The sequence below is a fragment of the Camponotus floridanus genome, unplaced genomic scaffold, assembly GCF_003227725.1.
Source record: "Camponotus floridanus strain SB8 unplaced genomic scaffold, Cflo_v7.5 scaffold2, whole genome shotgun sequence".
Lineage (NCBI taxonomy): Eukaryota > Metazoa > Arthropoda > Insecta > Hymenoptera > Formicidae > Camponotus > Camponotus floridanus.
The window spans coordinates 1,736,801-1,755,021 of record NW_020229325.1 but is presented as its reverse complement, the minus strand read 5'-3'; the positions used below and the strand labels follow the sequence as shown (position 1 = coordinate 1,755,021).

The 18,221-nt window shown below is 34.0% G+C and overlaps 1 protein-coding gene across 6 annotated transcripts in view; it reads left to right on the top strand.

Moving 5' to 3' along the window:
- Nucleotides 1-18,221, top strand: part of LOC105258322 (zinc finger homeobox protein 4) — a 315,292-nt gene that overhangs the window by 163,560 nt on the left and 133,511 nt on the right. Inside the window, exon 1 of one of the 6 annotated variants that reach the window (XM_025408212.1) lies at nucleotides 13,294-14,888. The exons of the other annotated variants lie outside the window; for them this stretch is intronic. The gene's annotated coding sequence lies outside the window, so the exon portion shown is untranslated. Of the gene's footprint in view, nucleotides 1-13,293; nucleotides 14,889-18,221 lie in introns of those variants that run through there. 6 annotated transcript variants of the gene reach the window in all.

Genomic DNA, 18,221 nt, shown 5'->3' with positions numbered 1-18,221 from the left:
ACCGTTAACGAGCGCATAAAGGCGAACGACATTCTATTTCGCTCTCGCTTTCTCTCGTTTATGGTGTCCGCTTCTCCCAGCGCACTCCCGGTAATTCCATTTTATTGCACGCTGTACTTGACACTCAAACACCCACGATTGGACCGGTTCGAGACCACACGATAGAAACTTCACGCCCGCTCTGGCAACGTACAACATAATCGGCTCCGTCGGAATTTACTGGAGGGATGATCACACACATGTATGATTAACTTTAGTCCGGCAAATTAAGGCTAAAAAGCGAGGAGAAGCTCTGCTCGCTCATTTCGCTCGTCTTGCTTAATGTTCGCGCGTATATGTTGTACTTCGCATGCGGAAATTAACGATGCAACGTCCGCGTCCGCGGAAAATATTTGTGTATCCCGCGCGATGATTATATTGCAAATGCGCGGGGATTTTTTCGCGCGATAAATTATTCTCACACCTTGCGCACGAATTACGGATGGTATCTTGCTGCGTCATGGGTGGGAACGGACTAAGGAACAACGGGAATTGCTGTGTACAAGAGGATCCGTCTCTGAGAAAGACTGGCATTCGATGCTCGTAAACTGTTTATCGTTAATAATGGCGCGAAGGAGCAATAAAAGATTACTGATGAATAGGATAACAACGTTCATTTCTACGTTCGGTAGGATAGACAGACGGATATGATATTTCCTTGACATAATATCTTTGAATGTGCGTGCGATTCTTTTGAATTCTTGATACTAGAATTTATCAGATGCGAACACACAGGCCTCTCGTATATTCGACATTGTTACTTATACGTTATATCCATCACACGCGTCACAAGAGATTTTATCTATTTAGATAATTATGCTGGAAAGTAAACTTCATAAGATCAATATTTTATTTTCCCAACTTATTTCTGTTGCGAGCCACAAGTATGTAAGAAATAATGTTACAATAATTATAAATTGTTATTATAAAAGGTGTTATTAATAGCATACATTTTAACAAATGTTTATACATAAATCATGTGCAACAATTTACTAAATAATTATATATAGAAACACTTCAGATTATGTATAAACATAAATATATTTTTATTTATAAATATATATTCAGCGACTTCGCCCCGATATTTTTCTCGTCTACGTCTCTTCAGATCTCTTCAGGTAAAGAGGGTTTTATAGAATTTCTCAAAAATGAGAATCTATATCTTGGTTAAATGCACCAAGTAAAATATATGCATATGTCGTGTTTTCGTTTAAAATTTCGCGTACAATTAAAAAGAATTTTTAGGCATTTACCATCCGCTGTGGCTCGTAGACGCTAGTTCTCTTATCATGTTATTTAATAAATATATTTACATATACTTACAAATTAAGAGTTTTTTCTGTCTTCTTGAAAATCTTGTAGAGTAACACTTATGTTACGTCATATCAATAGTCGAATTATCGATAGATATTTTCCGATGATAAGTATTGATTATGATTCCGATAATAGGTATTTTCCGATGAAACGAGAAATGAACTGACTTTGCATCAAAAATTACTGATCCTTCTTGACGTAGACCTCTGCTAGTCTAGTCGGACCGACAGGCGGAGTACCAGTTACGTCATCGCCCTTTCGTTTTATCGCGAGTTACGGTCGCGAGCTTGGGGAAGGTCAGGGCTACTCTCTCTCTTTCTCTGTCGGCCCCCGAACGTTCCGATTCTACCGATATATGTGCCTTGACCATGCATAGCTGTATCTTAGTGGTGACCACGCGGAGGCTTCACACACGCGAAAGGCCGTGCGCGTGTGCACGCGTATGGCATGGCCCAGCACGTGGTGTACGTACACTAAGTACATAAGTAGAGCCATAACCGCCAACTTCGTGAATGGAGGAGCGGCGAACGATCAATGCCCTCGTACGTTTATCTACCGCTTTTATGTGCGTTCCGCTCGCTATTCTGCGATTGGACTTTCTGACAAATGATACTAAGATACGTTCGAAAGCTGTGTTAAGAGAGAGAAGGGTTGAAAAGAAGGGTTGCTTAAAAAGATTTTTGTTCTAAAATACAGACTTACCTGGACTTTATGGTCATACACAATGTTTGACATAAATTTGTAAATATGTCAAGTAATAAAGCTTATCAAGTAGTAAATAAAATGAAAAAAAAAATGAAAATGTTTAATTGTTCAACAACTTGACAAACGGCAAGGGAAATAAAGAGGTTGAAAAGACGTGAAAAGAATATATTTAAAAAATAAAAAAAGAAAAAAAGAAAAGCATTATAAAAGTTAATATAAAATACAATGATAAATATATAACGATGAAAGTAAAAAATTTATTTCGCGTTTGAGGACAATATATTGAATGTGAATATATTTATCGTACCTCACTTATTTTTCTAGTCTGCGAATTTGGTCAGCGAGCGACCTTTCAGGGATCCTCCGTGGCAATCAGCATTGCATCCATTGAGTGAGATACCAACATCGCTCTGGAGTCTGGCATCGCATATCACTGTGTTAAAGAGCAGCATTAGGTGTGAGGTCTGGATAGCTCAGTGGTCTACGAGGGTAGTTCGAAAAGTTCTCGGCGTTAACAAACGCGGCACCCATCGCGCTGAGAGCTTTTTCATATGCAAATGTTCATGTAAGATGTTTTGAACACGATCTATTGAGATGTTTGCAATGTTAGAAAATTCACGCACTTTTACTCGTCGATCATTTAACACACTATCGTGGATTTTTTGGATGATTTCCTCATTCGGGCAACCCGAACGTTCATTGTCAAAGATGGATGACTGCCACGTTTAAATTCAGCGGCCCATTTCTTCACTGTTGAAAATGATGGAGAAGAGTCTCCCAAAGTAGAATCCAGCTCGTTTTTTTTATTTCTGTTGCCGTTAATCTTTTTAAAACGATATATTTTATATGACTGCGCGATATTCAATTTTATCCATTTTTGGAGAAGTATTAAACCTTGTCTGTTTTACTCGAGCACAGCAAACAAACTAGCGAATGAATCTGCCTGAAACTGTGCGATACGCCCTCTGAAGGGATCAAACTTGAGAATAGTTATTTGATATTCTTAGTGACATCTCTGTATTAGGCCGAGAACTTTTCGAACTACCCTCGTAAAGCAGTTGGGGCAGCCCGGAAAGCGAAAGATTCAGGTTCGATTCCCGATCCAGCCACTTGCGTCTCACATATTTTTCTAGTCTGCGAATATTGTTTTCTAGCAATTATTCGTTAGGCTGAAAAATGTGTGAGTGCTCTCTCCACAGAATATGCGTCAATGCTGTTGCCACGGATGGATTCTGTCACTCGTTGATCAAATGGGGCGTAAAGACACGTCCGACCTCCTCCCACATACATCCCTATCTTTCTCTGGAAAGAAATAGCAATATTAAAATTTAGCAATATTATAGTATTCTTATAATAAATTCTGTCACTCGTTGATCAAATGGGGCGTAAAGACACGTCCGACCTCGTCCCACATACATCCCTATCTTTCTCCGGAAAGAAATAGCAATATTAAAATTTAGCAATATTATAGTATTCTTATAATAAATATATATCATAATAAATACAGGATGTGTTGTAATGAAATTTGCAAATCAAAATATTATAGCAAAAAGTTGTCGAAAAATTAAGTAAATTATATTATATTACGATACTTATAATATTACGATACTTTTTTCAAATTTTTGAATTATTTCAATAATATTGTATTTAAAATTGAAAAATTATATGTGCGAAAGCACGAGAATTTATCGGCTATAATATTTTGATTTGATTCGTAAATTTCAGGATATTTTATATAGAAATAACTGATCTTTTCTATTGAAAATCTACTTTCTGCGGCATTATCATAAAAAACTACACGAACTTTCTTAGCTATTTTTGATATCTTATATTTTCATAAGATAAATAAAAAAGAATTTTTGATACTAAAAAAATTTGAAGTTGAATATGGCGAAATATTTTAAGTTTTTTAAAAGAGAACGAGATAAGAAACTTGGAACGGTTCATTTGTATGAAAGCTTTAACATGTATTTTGCATTCGACGCTTCTTCTTCTTGGTTAGAAGCGACACGGTATATCTGACCACACTGAATAAAACTCACTTGAGAACATGAGGCTATACACTATTATAGTTTATATCTTCGACCCATGCGAGCAGGATTATCACCCGCGGTAACTACACACACACACACATATGCGCTTATAAACTATTATTATCTTACGGTATACGCACATTTATGTATTATATCGCAGTTAGTCTGATCGATGCTTTACATTGTTCTGACAAGGAAGAATGCTTGAGCAAAATGCGTTCGAGTTACTAAACTTTATAGAATAATATCGAACGTCGTTGCACGATAGAATCTTATTAATATCGAATAAAAATATTTTGAACAAGAAATACAAGAACTTAGTATCATTTTTTTATACTTTACTTTATTGTATTAAAATATATAATTGTGAGAAAAGATTACAATTATGATTTATAATTATGCAATATCTTTTTATTTATCTATATTTATATTAACAAATAATTAATAGTACTTGCTTATCTATGTCGCATCAGAAATTATATTTTAAAAGAATATAGTGAATCGTTAGTGAAACTCAATTAACAGAGATCGCTTATTATGCTTCTTAAATCCACAAAGAATAATTCTCTCTGTTTCACGTCTAGGTAGCAGGTCTAATAAAAAATTCGTGTAACTTATTATATGTTTTGAGGTAGCCTCAGAACAATTTGATTTTAATCACCGTTCTCTCTTCTGCGGATGGAAATCAGTATCTCGTCGAGTATTAACGGAGTCATTCTGTACGATCGAGCGTTCGAATTATAGAACCCGGCCGTTTACCAGGAAGGGACATGCCTCCTTTTTGTTTTTCGTTGGCCGAATGTAATCGCGGGTCTATCCGGTTCCCATAGTTTCGTGCTTAGGTTACTTTTTCGAACGAGACGGTTATAGTCATTAGGCTTGGCATGTAAACGCAACACGAGGACGACTCTCTCGTTCCACCGACTTCGAGGTTTCCTTACCACGGACTTGACTCTCGCGTGGTAAAACACGTTGCAGCGCCGCTCTCTCGGTCCTCTCGGGGCCACTCTCTAATTGCGACTAATTTCGTTAATTACCGTAGAGGCACCGCGTAGGGAGACCACTAATTCGGGGGTCCAACATTGTGTCTAGACCTTAAACAACATTCGCGTATCCCGCCGACCGAATCGTCGGCTTCCTCTGTTCTTCCACCTATGCGGCTTCGAACCAATTAGACGGTACCATCATATCCTCCACATTTTTGCATCTCCCCACGAATTGAACTACGAATTAGATCGTTTCCTTTTCGTTACTTTTTTCATTAATGCGCGTTTAATTAGACATTAGTAAAAACAAACGTGTTTTATCGTAAAGTATTTTATATCTTTTGGTGAGAAATCATTAAGTTTGAATTAATCAAAAAATTTTCTCTAATTTTTAACTTTATAAAATTTTATTTTATCATTATTATAATTTAACCATTTACGATATTGATATGTTTCTTAATTAAATTATTTAATTATTTTAATCAACGTGTTTAATGGACTTATCTTACGAAAGAAAGGTAGTGCGAGAAATTTGGTTTTTCTCGGATTCCAAATTTTGATAATACTATTATTCTCTATGTAATCAATAATCTTAAATACTATGATAAATTCAGAAAGATGACACTTTGATGATGCAACATAATATATTATCAACAATAATTATAAGTTTAATGAAATAAATAGAGAATTAAAGGTGCTTTTTTCGTACTGAAAAGAATGGCTTGAAGAAAATTATGAAATTTTTTAAAATAGAACATTTTGAATAACATATAGTACATCGTAATTAAATCAACAATTCTTATGTATTTTTTAAATAATTCTTCATTTTTTGAATAACTCTTTTCTCCTATATTTGTTCTCTTTGGACGAACAATTACTATTATGTTAATAATAGAAGATATAATAAACTACGAAATAATGAGATGAGAGTCAATAAACTTGTTTATTTTATCATAAAGTTTTTTTTAAAAAGAATGAAAAAAAGAGAATCATTGGGAGGACATAATAAGTAATACATTGACATAAAAATGAATTAATATGACATTAACACACAACACAATTTCGCATAATACATGTGAGTTGAACTTTGATGAAGTTAATGAAAGAAGTTAGAGTCGAATTATTAACCGATCATTATCGAGAATAACCGAATTCAACAGAAGTTCATAGAGTCCCCCCTTATCGCGAATATCAAAGTCCTCCTCGTCTTAATCGATACCTAATTCGTCTATCTATTTAAATGTCACTGAAATAATATAATAATTTATTCTTTTTTCCTTATTTATTACATAATCTTTTATCAATAATACAATTATATAACGTATATTAAATACGTTAATGCAATCAAATTAATCCGGTCGACATTTATGTTAAAGATAATGTTAAAGGTAACCGCGCGTGTCGATAGTTGAAATTACATAAAGAAGAAAATGAAGGCTCCTCATCGTCAATATTCAAGAAGAATGCAATTCATGGCGCCTGACTATCTAGTAGAAATCTGATTTTCCTTCCATTCAAAAGTTACATTGATGAAAGGAGGACATTCCAAGTCTCTCACTGTCTCTCCCTCTACAACTTTTTTCGTTTCGTCTTCCATCGCGCTAATTTTAATGCTACCTTTTTAGAAGTCTTTCGCAGTTTCCTATTTGTCTACTGGTAAATACAATTCGTGCATAGCATGCCACATGCAGTGACGAGAATCATGGCCGAACCAAGTGGCCTTTGAGCCCTTGAGGGAGCCGAATAGCCATTAGAAAAGGGTACACTCGACGCACACGCAATGGTTACCGAGGCACTCCCACACGCATGTTCATGCACATTGAAACCTGACCTTACCCTCGCCGCATCCAAGGACAATTTCCCATCGTACTTGTCCTTGGATGCGGCGAGGGTGAAGTCAAGCTTCGACCTTCAAGTGACCATAGTAACTATGAACGAAGTAACTACGAGCAACGGCCATTGTCAACATTCGACATATTGGTCTCAATTTTGAATGAATTTCATGAAGATTCGTGAAATACATTTCTAATCTAATAATGGAATCATGCAAATTTTCTACAATGCATTTACGTTACAACATAAATTATAGATGCTATTTACGGAGAAATTATATCTGTCACTTAAATGTCGAAAAAAAGTATATTTATAATGTTTATTAGAAAATAATGTGATAATTGACGGAGTAAATCACATATTTCAATAAATATACGCAAATATATAACACAAATGTATACAATGTTAAATGATATAAACAATACAAGTTTAAATGATATAAAATACCACATGCAAAATAGTGTATCAATCTATCAATCCACATTATATCATTAAATGATATAAACAATACAAGTTTAAATGATATAAAATACCACATGCAAAATAGCGTATCAATCTATCAATCCACATCTGATTTATTTCCAGTCTCTCTCTCAATAATCTCAAGATTTCGTTCAAAAACAATACTATACATATTAGAATATATAAACTATATATATATCGTTCTCAAATAAAAATCACACGCATTGAAACACAAGAATAATAAATATGAAGATAAAATTAAACATGTAAATCCGATTAATAAACACAATATAAAAATAAATATAAAATTAAGTATTTGGCGGAATAAAGTCATTATATATATATATGTATATGTATATATATATATATCAATCTATAAATTACTTCTTATTTTGATAAAGTATTACTATTGAGCTAATAATTCATCAATTGCTAACAGAATTTCAATCGAGAGAAACGGATCTAAGAAAGTTATAACACAAATGACTGAAATATTAAATACTAAAATCGGACGAATCAGAGAAATATTCGGTTTAGTGCAGCGTGATGCAGTGAGACATGAAAACGATGATGGCGAAATAATTACGAGCAACGGTCAATGTCTGACATACTGGTCCCAAATTTCGAGATTCTGCTCGCTATCAGGTATGTAGAAAAGGTAGAAAAGGTACATAAAGGAAGAGCCATCTCAAAGAAAGAGATCTCAACACGAATGACTTTATCTTGCTAAATAATAAATACTGGTGACGAAAATAATGATGTTCAGAAAAGAAACTTAAAAATATGTATATATAAAAAGTAAATATTTAGAAATATACATCATATAATTGAGAAAAATTAATTTTGGCGAAATATTAACAAGATGATAAATACTCCCTTAATCAATATATGTATTTTGCAAACAAATCGATGAAGATGGATAAACTGAAATTGAATGCTATTACAAAAGAATATAACAGAAAGTAAGAAAGATACTTATCTCAGGAAAAGGACAAACGTTTAATTGTTTAATATTGCTTCCGTTTATCCAAGCAAGATGAAAAACAATGGTTTTGCTGTGTCTAACTACGAATTACAGTGATACTAGTTTCGAGACGCTGTTCGTTACCACTGGTGAGATGGTAGGTAACAAGGTAGGTATACAAAGAAAGAGCTGTTTTCGTGCATCTCTCTTTCTTTGAGATGGCTCTTTCTTTATGTACCTTTTCTACCTTTTCTACATTCCTGATAGCGAGCAGAATCTCAAAATTTGGGACCACTATGTCAGACATTGACCGTTGCTCGTAATTATTTCGGTAGGTATACAAAGAAAGAGCTGTTTTCGTGCATCTCTCTTTCTTTGAGATGGCTCTTTGTTTATGTACCTTTTCTACCTTTTCTACATTCCTGATAGCGAGCAGAATCTCAAAATTTGGGACCACTATGTCAGACATTGACCGTTGCTCGTAATTATTTCGCCATCATCGTTTTCATGTCTCACTGCACCACGCTGCACTAAACCGAATATTTCTCTGATTCGTCCGATTTTAATATTTAATATTTCAATTATTATTTATTATAGCGAATATCGTAAAACGGTATAGGGCTTTTTGTTCATTTCTATATTCTTCTATCTTCTCACGAGCATTATCAACGGTGTTCTGAGATCCTGCATAGTAATGTACAATGTAGAATTAGTAATAAAATTTTGTAATGTACACATGGAACATTTGACTATAAAAATACCGTTAAAACTCGGAAACTTTTAAAGTATGATTGAAATTTGATGTTATAATAAATGCAAAACATTTTGGAATAGATTTTTCTAATCAAAAATCAAATATCAAACATTTAAAAATTGAATTGAGTAAAACATCTTTTTATATACAACATAAATATCTTTTTTTGTAAGACGTTATGTCGAATTTTTTGAAAATGTTTTTTTGGCGTCCTTTTTCCTTTCTTTATCTTGCTTAGCAATGTCTTATTTTTTGACTATTGTTGCAGAAACAATAACTAATTTGTTTCTACTTGTCTAGGATAAGACGAATAACAAAAAAACAAAAAAACTTTTCTAATACTTCGTCGCTTTTCTTATACTTAAGTAGTTGTCTTATACCTAGGTAGTCTTATATCTAGTCTTTTGTTTCTTTCCTAACAATAAAACTTCGAAAGTGTCAGTCTAATTTTAGCCCATTTTTTAATTTATTCTGAGTTTCTATAGCCTAACATATCCTAAATCTTTTCTCCATACATTAAAATACTTTTTACTAAATGTACACATCTAGACATTATTTTTCTAAAATCTCCTGCAAATTTTCTTTGTCCTATTCCTTTATCTGCTTCACGTAATTTTTTTAATCGTTTTTTAAATATGTCTTTCTGTTCCATTATTTCTTTGCGTATAACCTAAATATTTAAAATGACTTCCTCCATCTCCATGCCATCTCATTGTTCTCTTTTCTTCTAATTTTATTCTTATAAAATACTCAATTATCAAAATAATTTTTTTAATGCAATCACTCATATGCAATAATATGGACGAATAAAATATGTTAAGACTCCTTTTTTATTATCTTACATTATATAATTCATCTGCATTTGTCCTATATTCAATGAAAATGATTTTACGATTTTAATTGATTAATAAAATTAACAGTTGTTTATTAATTCACGAATTAATCGCGTTCAAAAAAACTTACGAGGTTTGATCAAAAAGTTTCCGGAATTTTTATTTATTTCAAAAAATATTTATTTATTTATCAATATTTATATCGTCCCCTTTAAAGTAGTTTCCATATAACACACTTATATTTCCAATACTCAAAACACTTCTGAAATGCACTTTTTGATAAAGCCTTCATCTCGTTCAGCGATTTTGCCTTTATCTCCTCTATGGGCAAAACGTTGTCTTTTCATAGTTTTCTTCACCTTTGGTAACAGGAAAAATGGCTCGTAGGGAGCCATGTCCGCGAATATGGTGGCTAAGGTATCACTATAGTGTTGTTTTTTGTCAAAAATTCACGAACAAGTAGTGAAGTGTGAGCTACCACTCATTTCATGCCCAAAACCTTAGTAAAAATTGCTTTGTATGACCTGTATGAGATACCAACTTCTTCAGCAACACCCCTAATAGTGATTTGGCGAGTAGTAAAAATATTTTTTAAAATTAATATAATAAAATAATAATATAATAATATAGTTTATACAGGTATATTTTATTATTATGGAATTTTGCGATGATGGGTGATGCGACATATGTGTAAATTAACATTAGTATTTTAATTAATAAATGATTAATAAATAATTGATTGATTTTATTGCTAAATTTAAATATTTATAAAATATAAGTTGACTTTTAGTAACATAAATTATATCGTTTTTTTTATAAATACATATAAAATTAAAAATAATTAAAAGTTAAATGTAAAACAAAGTAATTTGAAAAAATTTAATAAAAGTATAGATAAAATTTTTATCTCATTTCTTTCTAATATATATACTCATTAAAAATATAAAAATTATTAAAAAGATCTCAATTATTTTTTTTTGCATTATTAAACATACAAAGTATTCAATTTACATTTAATGGAATCGTTGATTAATGTAACTATATTCGATTTGTCTTAATCCTTATTAAAGAAACTCTGCATAATTCGTCTGTGCACAGAAAAAAACGTTTCTTTACATTTAATATATTTGTTTGTTTGATTTATATTTGTCTCGCTAAAGAAAAAATTATTTTATACATAACAATATTTGTTTGAATAAAAATTTGATTGTTGCATTAATTTATATTGTTTAACAGAAAAATTATAGAATAATATTGATTCAATACGAAAATAATATTGATTCAAATAAGAATGTTGTTTGTTTCAATTAACTTATTATTTGGCATGGCCAATAGTATGTGGCACATGTTTCTTTGCTTGCCACTACACCTATGCGGTGACACCATCTTAACTTTTTTCGTATTCAGTATTTATCACGAAATGTATATAAAGGACTAGTATTAACATAAAATAATAGTATAGTTTTAAACATAAAGTATAGTTTTTTATTCTTAGCAGTATTATAATTCTCAGATTCTCTGATTGTGTGCGTGTGAGCATCCTCTTTCTGACATCATTGTTTATCAGTTTAATTTCAGACAAATTGAATTTAAAGTAATTTATTTGAATTCCTTATTGGGATTCCGAATATTAAACAGATTATTTAAAATTAGACGGAAAAAAACTTAGACGATTTGATGCTGTGTAGATTAATATAATTGTTAAAGTAAAAAAAAGGTAAAATTTTTCACAAAAAGTTAATTGTATTGTTAAATTAAACATTAGTTTGGTTGGATTATTCCAATAATTAAATTTTTATTTGACTTCAGCATAATTTATTAAATCAAAGAAACATTTTCTTGTGTGTATGTGTGTGTGTGTGTGTTTTCGATTGATTCTTGTCTTTTATTTTATTTCATATAAATAACTGCCATTTTAATAAGTTAGTAGTAATAAAATGGTAGTTTCTAAAATGGTAGCGTCTAAACTGGTGAACCTTTTTCTGTCATTTTGATTTTCAATTTGAGCATGCCGCCATTGCTGAGAAAAAAATCTTGTTAAGAAATTGTACTCAAGCGAATTCATAATGTTTAAGTAAAAATATCTTAAATCTTTACATTTTTTTATCAATGGCAGATTATAATCTTTTAGCACAACTTAATTTCTTTATCGCAGATTAAGAGAGAGAGATTTATTCTTTGGATTAGCAATTTATTATCATTTAAATCGAAAGCGTGATACAGTAAGCAGCGCACTAGCCTAGAAAGCCAAAGGTTTCGGATTCGATTCCCGATAGATTCTCTAATCTAGCCGTTTGGAATCAGCATTAAACTGTAGGTTCCATATACGTGTGATAATCTGGCGCGCAACACAGATATATGAAAGAGAGATCACCATGTTCAGAATTGAACGAAGGACTAGGAAGAATCATTTAAATCACTGTTATTATTATTATTATTACCTTTCAATATTTTTCGATTTCTTCTCACACTCATAATGTCGATGCAACGCTAATAATATATGTGATTTATATGAAATTGGAGCAGCTGGACTTTTCAAGTTATAATCTAAATTATAATATGATTATATAGATATATCAACAATCTTTTGTATGATAATGTTTATGATGACATCTATGCTGCAAATGTTTATTCATTTTAAAGATATTTCTTGAAAATAACCATTGTACATATATCTTAACATTATGTGTCTGATATGTTAGAAGAAAAAAGTATCCGATCCAATGTCGAGAATTCTTGATGCTCAATGCGAAACATTTCATGTTCAAGTTTTTGCACACGTGTTTATGATATGATATAAATCGGAAGCTTATGCCAAACTTTTTATCACTATCTAGAAAAAAAAACACGCAATCAGCACAAGTTTCGATATTCGAGAACGCGCGCAAACACTTTTCACGATTGTTAACCCCGCGTCTGACGTCTCGTCGGAAGGAAATCGGCGAAGGGGAAAGAAGAACGAGAAGGAAAAGGAAGACCGGATAAATTCTTTTGGTCTCGGACGTAGCCGTGTCATCGACGTCTCCCGCGCGTCGCTCGGAAATCCTGGATCTCGCGGATCGAGCCGTACGGCAGACGATGCGTCCGGACGCGTAAGTGGAGGCAGAGCGAGTGAGATGGAGAAAGCATCGAGGCTACTCTGGGCGCGAAGAGGAAAGTTTACCGGAAAGATATCCGGGAAGTCGCGTAGGGGTCGGCAGGAGAGGCAGACAGCCAGCGACGCGCGCGCGAGATCGCGCCTCTTCTCCCCCTCTATCGTTCTTCCACCTCCACTATCGGATACCACCGGCGACGTCCTCGTTCCTCGGCTTCGGCGCTCTATTCGCGTTTAGACGGTACCGTCTTCATAGTTTTCCAGACGAGCGCGATATATACTCGATCGTGATAGTAATCTGGTGGTGGTAGTAGTGATGGTGGTGGTGCAAAGGTGGCGGTAGAGGTGGCGGTATCGGCGGTAGTTGCTTGGTGGTGGCACAACGCGAACCGAGCGCGCAGCTGTCATCCCTACCAAGGCAAACTAACACCCAGAAACAGCCTAGCAAGCCACGCCTGATGGTCGTGGTTGGCCAGACTACTTTACCCTTCTTGTGACCTCCTGCCGCGCAATTCTCGTTTCGTATCAGAGTGGGGAGAAGCGTGGCAGCGTCATACAGTGGAGATGGTCGGTGGTGGGAATGGTTTGATAGTTGTCGAGCACACTTCGTTCTTTTGCTTGGAGAGGGGCGGAAGTAGCCGGCTGCGGAGGGGCGGGGAAACCCACAGTTCGGCAGCGCGACCCGACGTGGGCACTTCGCTCTGTCCGGCCTTTCCTTCATTAAAATATTATTCTGTGCGTGTAGAGAGAGGAGAGAGCCCGCGGAGTCCCGGCGAGAGTCCTCGCCTACCCATAATCGCGCTACGAGCGGACATCACTCTCGCCACCCCCTCGTCGGCTTCGCATGCACGTTCGCGCTAACCGAGGGGCTGTTTTTTCGGAAAAATCTAACGTGTTGGTGTTTTTTTTGTTTTCGTTCGTTTCGTCGTGAAAGTAAAAGATGGAAACAGAGAAAAAGACAAGAAAAAGACAAACAACACCTGAAAGACAAAAAGAGCATCTCATTGTCACTGGAAGAAAGGATAAAGGAAAATAAAAAACTAATTCTAATCTCCGAGATAAATATTAAGTTAAAAACGACGAAGAAAGAAAAAGAAGAAAGACTTTTAGTTAAATATAACCACAAGAACACACAATGGCTGTAAATGGTATAGAAACTATACGTTGAATGTGTCTCCATTCAACGTATGGATTGGTTGGTATCGGAAGAAACCAAGTTTTGGGGACCAAGGAATCGCCGATACTAAGGAGTATATTTTTTTCTCCACGCATGAATTAATATACATGCATTCTACCACTGAATTACCGATGAAATATATATTATTAGAGTGATAATATATATATTATTAGAGTGAAAATCTCACAGAGAGAGAAAGAGAGAGAGAGAGAGAAAGAAAGAGAGAGAGAGAGAGAGAGAAAGAGAGAGAGAGAGACTAATTCCATGCAAAAGATAGTGAGAGAGATCGTCTTGATTGTTCGATGAGTCCTGGCATCCCATCCATAGATTGTCAAATATGCCTTGACGTATGTCAGTTGATATTACGAAACGTCAGGCAGGTTTACCGGTGCTCGAATAATGAACTCGCTCGTTGGTTCACGGACGGCCCTCGAAGACTGTGTGTTGTGTGTGCTCCAATATCGTTCCTTTCTACGTTCCTATCGCGCTTCCTCCGTCCGTGGTTCCTCGATTTGCGCAATATAGTGGAAACTCGATTAAAAGTGGAAAGTGCTGGACGCTATTTATATTGACGACGTTCACTGCAAATTCGAAAACAAAAGATCGTGTGCTTCAAGAGTACAGTGAGAATCCAAGGAGTCGTTTCGACTGCCGGCTAAAAGGGAAATTGCGAGCTATCGGGATATGAACTCAGGTATGTGACGTTGGCTTCTCAACGTGCTGTCATCGTCGAATGTCATCTTGATTGGAGGTGTTGTCTTTATGCGTCTTTTTTGCGCTAGCGTTTTGTTACCTAGCCTGTTATTCAGTGAGTGGAGCTCTCCTAGTGCGATATCGTGATGGCGTGTTTCCAAGAGTGCTGAAATGTTTCTTCTTCGTGATAATCACAAAATCTCATGATGTAGTGAATACGCTAAACGTCAACGTATACATAATTCTCGTATCTTCTCAGATTATTGCTTGAAGTGAATGGCACATCCTTTCGTTCCATAACATCAAAATGTCGAGTCCCAACAAAGATAAATTGATAAATTGTACTGCTATTAAGAATATAAACTACAAGGACACCACAAAACAATTTAATAAATCACATGTACACATTTATAAAAGTCCTTTCGCCAATTTCTAAACGTGTCAAATGAACATTATCGTAGTTCAGCTTCTAACCCTCCTGCAAGTCGAATCACTTTGATTTTAATAACTAATGTAATTCGTGCGTCAAAATGAATGTGATTTTAACAAGAGAACTAGGGAGACGAAGAAAGGAAGCAAAAATAAAAAAATTTTGCAATTCCACATAATAAGTAATTGAATTTAAACTGGTGATGTGAGATCAATCCATTTTAATTCTCATATATCAATTTTTAAATTTGTCAACATTGAATTTCTGATCTAAGAATACGCACAATTTATTACCACTATCTATGAATCACGCCACGTAAGAAATCACTTTCTCTTCTCTCATGTGACTTTAGTGTATACCGTTCGTGATGAAGATATTTAATGTACTGAAACAATAGGCATTTTTCTATTTACCATTATGTTAGATAACATGAAAAGAATAATATGCAAAAGGCATCTTCTTTTCTGTTGTACTTAAAGCATTGTGATTCGTCTTACTATTATTTTCAAGCTTAATTTTCAACACGCAGACAGCTAAGAATTTAGGAATCTTTCGACGACTTTCTTTTCACAATCGAAAATTAGGTTTTTTTCTCCGATCTGCTAGTACGTCAATGCTAACTAATTTCAATTGCATTACATTAAAAGAAATTTATCTTAGATATTAATGACACATTGGCACATAGCAATCAATTACTTCGCGAAGATAAATGATATAAAAATCATTTAATCATGACAGGCATCGAAATTTTTAGAGAGTGAAAATAATTACAGCGCAGTTATTACAAATTCAAAAATGTTGTCACATGTTGAAGAACGTATTAACAATTCTCAGTGTTGTCATTTCTGTTTGACATCTCGAAATCTTGTATCGTAACACACGATTTACAATATAACATAGCATTAATATCATAGAAGCACATGATGCGAAAACGTCAAATTCTTTGCCGACATATGAGAAAGAAGTGTACGTTGACAAGAGTCTGCAGCCAGACTAAAATTTGTGTGGAGCTCGTGATGAAAACGTGTGCGACACACCGGATTTCGATACATGCGTAGAGATAAAGGAAACCGGTATTAGGGATTGCGTCCACAGGCACTGACCGTTAAAAAGCGCGATATTCATTTAGATATTGTACTTTTTTTTCTCATCATCATTCTCTTACTTTCGTAAAAACGTGTTTAGATTTACTAGAAATGTCAACAATACGAACAACGTCTAGTTGAAGCATCAATTGTCAAACGCATTGGCCGCGCCATGTGTCATTTACTCCTTACGCAGAAACTGTCATGACAAACTCAAAACATCGAAGTTTTAAAATCTTAGGTAAAATCACGTCAGACGATATAGTCTCATGAATAAATAAAATTTTATATAAAGAGTTTTAATCAATGTTCGATAAATTTGAACAGTTCAATTTATTTTAAGCTCGATTTTTAATAAAATAACAAAATAAAATTAAACGTTACACTAAATGCATACAAATAATAGTTATGAATAATTTGTACATTATGACAAATAAATAAGAATTATCGATATCGAATATCTCTTTACTAAATTTTAATTAGAGATTTATTTATTCGAGATTCCGCAATATTAGACGTCAAATTTATGAGATACTACGATGCATTAATTGTTTTTGCTAATATAAAACGTCTCTATCAATATATGATAGGTATATAGTATATAAACTTAACGAGACAACTTCAATTTTCGCAAAGATTTAACGCTTATTGCTTTTCCCTATACCCTACTCATCCTCTTCAAAGTTCCTGTGAAGAGGCATTGACAAAGATCGATTAAAGAAAAAATATATATTTGCTGTTATGAGATTTCTTCAAGATTTATTCGCGGAACAAAATTTATTCGCGGAACAAAATGATTTAGGCCTAATTAATTACGACTCGCAGAAACAAGTGCTTTTTCCGGTGTCTATTGCTGGCGATTAATTCAAGCATGAGCTTTTCCATGAAAAGGAGAGTTGAAGAAAAAGAAGAAAAATGAAAGTGAGAGAGAGAGAGAGAGAGAAAGAGAAAGAGAGAGAGAATTCATCATCGGGGTCAATGATGTCGCGTTGCCGATACTTCTTATGTACATTGCGATTTATTCCCGCGCCCACATGATCACGGTACTACGCGTTCGTCGACTAATTAAACACGATTGATATACACGACGAGTTTGTCGTTGGAAAGCGTAATTGCTGTCGCCATAGGCGCGAAACGGAGAATTACGAAAGGCAGAGAAATGCGAGGAATTTATCGATCGACAGTCACTTTCCGTTTTCCATAATTATTCCTCGATCATGAGAAAATCATGAGCGAATTATTAATTGTAATTAATAGTCATGACTGAAATTATTCGTTATTAATTGTCGTTAGTTAAGAGGAGAGAGCACACAACGAATGCACGTATATTAAGAGCGATATTTCACGACGGCATCCAATCAAGCTTTACATGTTTCACTTATGAAAGCGATCACAGGACACTTGCGATAGTGAAGCATATAACTTGCGTCACGGACGTTTGTCTAATTGCGAGCGTCTTGATGAATGATGTAAGAAACACAAGAATAGATTAACTAAAATTAATCAATCTAATTAATAATAATTTAGAGTTACTTGGAAAAGCAGTGCAATTGTTTATATTTGAAAATAATTGTTGAACAAAATATTTATTAAGAAAGATATTTTAGAACATTAGTTTTTAAAACTTTTAAATTTTTATTTAAATTATATAGCATTAAGCTAATAATACTTATTTAAATATATATTCATACTATGCAATGTTTGGACTAAAAAATAATAAAAAATTCTAAAAATATTAAAATAACATATCTTTTGATACCAGAGTTTCCTCTATACATCTTTGACTTATCATGAGATCATCATCATGATGACAATCATA